This window comes from Somniosus microcephalus, chromosome 10 (genome assembly GCF_052327205.1).
Source record: "Somniosus microcephalus isolate GS21.2 chromosome 10, FLI_Smic_1.0, whole genome shotgun sequence".
Taxonomy (NCBI): Eukaryota; Metazoa; Chordata; class Chondrichthyes; order Squaliformes; family Somniosidae; genus Somniosus; species Somniosus microcephalus.
Genome location: NC_140996.1, coordinates 106693005 through 106696539, shown reverse-complemented (window position 1 = coordinate 106696539; position 3535 = coordinate 106693005). Strand labels below are relative to the sequence as shown.

At 47.7% G+C, this 3535-nt stretch overlaps 1 protein-coding gene across 5 annotated transcripts in view; it reads left to right on the top strand.

The window, feature by feature from the left end:
• LOC147111605 (methyltransferase-like protein 21E) overlaps nt 1-3535 on the top strand; it is a 103218-nt gene that overhangs the window by 51487 nt on the left and 48196 nt on the right. The gene's annotated exons all lie outside the window — the stretch shown is intronic.

Here is a 3535-nt window from a genome sequence, read left to right as displayed (position 1 = left end):
GGTGATTTAGCGGGCCCCATACTTCACTACCGTACAGTGCAATGGGCAGGATTATGCTGTCAAAAATTTTGAGCCAGATTTTGATTGGGATTTGGATGTTGTAGAATTTTCTTTTTATTTGCATATAGGGCTCTTCGGGCTTTTTCTTCGAAATATGGCGAATCTATTGGAGGTATGTAGATCGCACATAAGTAAACATCTTGTTTTGCTATTCCTATATTTTTATCTAGTTTTAGCCATACGTGTGATTTCCCCTGTTTTACCGGTGAGATGTGTTTGTCCAGTTCTCCCTTATACCACACCAATATTCCCCCGGAGGTTCTGCCCTTGCGTGTTTTAGTGTTCTTTACTGAGGGCACAATGATTTCATGGTACATTGGAGGACAGTGGGTCGGCATGTCCTTTTGGCACCATGTTTCTGTTAACACAATTATATCAATGTCTTTTATAGCTTTTAGGAATTCAGGGTCTGTACTCTTCATCCCAAAAGTTGAGGAGCGGAGGCCCTGGATATTCCAGCAGCTTATGTGGAAAGAACGCATTATATAGTTCAATAAAACGAAATAAAATGGACCTATTTTGTGGGATGAGTGTGGAAACACTATTTTCTATAATGCTAAGTGATGATTTAGTATAAATTTCATGAGGCATGCACATATATCTATCTAATAATAGTAATAATACTGATAAGATAACAATAATGATAATGATAAATAACAATATTAATAATTTCTCCGGCTTTCTATCAGGCTGTTCAGCATCGTCATGATCTTTCTCAGTTCTTGGTCTACAGTCTGTGGTCTAGAGGGGGGTCTTGGGTCAGGTATAAAAGCACGGTTCTGTTGTCGGTTTTGTAAAGGGGGGTGGGGGACATTGGTGGTCCTGTTTGGGCTCCCAATGTAGGGGGGGTGGGAGGGCTGCGTCTTTTGGCAGTGTTTATGAGGTTTCTTGCGAAGACCCACATCCGCTGTTTGAGTAGATGTATTTCGTCATAGAGGTCCCTTGTGTTGATGTTTGGATGATGGGCCAGGAGACGTTGGGGAGGACAGAACATCTCGTGTCGATCTCCCTGTTGGTGTTGTGGATTATATAGGCTGGGGTGTCCTTTCTGGGCAGTAGTGTGGAGATCACGATCCGCGCCTCGGGGAATTCCCTGCTGGCCTTTTCTGCCATCCTGCTCACCGCCCAAGCCGTGCCTTCCTGTAGGGTGCGTAGGTCGTTCGTGCCTGTGTGGATCACAATCCATTTGGGGCTTCCAAGGGATTCTTTGTTCAGGATCTTCATTGCTTGGCCTGTGTTGCTGCACCATTTTTTCAGGACTTGATGGTCTGGGAACAGCCTCTGGGGGTCCAGAAACTTTCCGTTGGAGTCGGTCAGCAGGACCGCCTGAGGGGCTGGTTTTTCAGACTGGGTAACAGTAGTCTGGGTAGGACTCGCCTGGTGGCTGGTTGTTGGCTGGGTTTCTGGGATATGTTGTGTGGCAGGAGCGGGGTTTGGGGCTTTCGGTGTGTCCTCGTTTGGGGGGGTATCTGTCGGTTTTTGTGTTCCTGTGTGTGAGGACTGGGTAGCAGTAGTCTGGGCATGACTCGACTGAGGGCTGGTTGGAGCGGGGTTTGTGGCTTTCGGTGTGTCTTCGTGTGGGGTGGCATCCGGCGGGTTCTGTGTCCTTGTGTGTGTTGTTTTTGTGTCCTCAGGTTTTTGGACCTTAAGAGGTTTGTGTTGCCTGCTGAGCCTTTCTACGGTCTCCTTCATTTTGTTTAGTTGAGTACGGAGTTCTTTGATCTCATTTCTTTGCTCCTCTATGGTCTTTCTCAGCTTGTGGATGGTGGACTCGTGTTCCGTTTTTAGCTGTTTGAATTCCTCCTTCAAATTCTTGGCCAGTGTTTCTCTGTATTCGTTGAAATCAAGTTCTAGTTTGGCCAGATTCTCTTTCATCATTTTGTTTTCGTTGAGAGGTGTGGGGGGGGTGGAGATGTACAGGGAGGTGTTTTCCTCTGCTGGTCTCTCTTCTTCTTCCTCCACTTGGCTCTCCTCATCCTCTGTTCGACTCTCTTTTGCTTCCTGTCCATTGGTCCTCTTTGTGTCTGCCTTAGTTTTCAACTGGGGGAATTCCTTTTCGAAGGTGTCCAGATTTTCCACATTCCCCTGTATCATGATCTTTCTATTTTTGTTGTAGTAGCTTATGGTTAGCAGGGGGTCATCTTTATCTAGGTTTCCATCTTTACATATTTTCAGTCTGCCTCCACTGCCAATACCTTCACTGGAGACGTATGTGTAGTGTTTTTGTAAAGTCTCCTTCCAGGAGGTGACGTATTCGGTGTAGAATATGAGGTTGTTCTTCAGCTTAGTCCCTTTGTGTGTGGTATAGTCCACGTAGAGGATTTCTGGGTTATTTTTTAGTGTTGTGTACTTGTATTTTTCCTTTGCTTTATTTTTTGTGCATTGCTCAGGATATATCATTTCCCTGCTCATTGTAGTCGTTTGTTTTTTGTCTCAGATAGATAACTTTTTTTTTCTCTTTTTTGTGTCGTGTTCCACCTCAGCCCACTTTTAGGTCCAAAATTGGGAGTTTTTCAGGGGTTCATCTTTGATATAGCTGCTCTTAAAGGTTTATCTTTCTCTTTTTCTCACAGGCTCTTGGTTCGGGTAGTTTATCGTTTCTCTCGAGTTTCTATTCCTTTTCCTCGCGGGTTTGTTGTTCTTTTTCCAGGTTTTTTTTTTTTTTTTTCGAGCTAAATTTAAATAAAATTAAACTTTTTCCGAACTAACTTTAACTAAAATGGAACTTAGGTAGAGTTAGGTAAAACTTATTTCTCCGGCTTTTTCTCTCCAGCTGGTGTTTCCTCTCCTCTCTCTCTCTCTAGGTGCAGTTACCTCTCTTTGCTCCTTTTCTCCTTTCAGCCGTTTCCCTTCGTTCAAATTTCGCGCTCTCAGCTCTCAGCTCCCAACGCTCTCTCCGGGCTTCTGCCCTGGCCCCAGCCCCTCGGCTCGGCTGTGCTGTCCCGGCCCGGTGTTTGTCCGAGTTTCTCCGACCCCGGAGTTTCTCTGGTTTCAGGCCCCGGGCTTGCTCGCTCTCCAGGCCCGACCCGATCCGGCACCCCTACCTCTCCACTCGCCTCTTTGACTGGCTCGGGCCGCTCCTCCCGGTCTGGGTCTACTCCTGTTGCTGCTCGCTCTCCTTCTCTCCGGTGCCTCGCTCGGCCCGGTTCCTCGGGCCTTTCTCCGGCTTCAGGCTCCGTGCTCCGGTTGCTGCTCGGGCTCTGCTCTCTCTCTCTCCCTGTTTTGGAGTTCTCTCTCTCTGTTCCCGGTTTCTCTCTCTCTGTTCCCGGGTTTTCCTGCGCTGTTCTGGCTCCGATCCCCCGGCCGCTGTTTTGCTTTGTCTCTGTTCCCGCTTTGTCTTTGTCTCTGTTCCCGCGACCTCGCTCTCTCTCTCTCTCTCTCTGTCCCCGGGCCTTACTGTGTCTCTGGGCCGGTCTCTCGTCTCGGTGAGCCGCGCTGTGTCCCGGGTGTCTCCGGGCTCTCGGTGTCCTGGTGC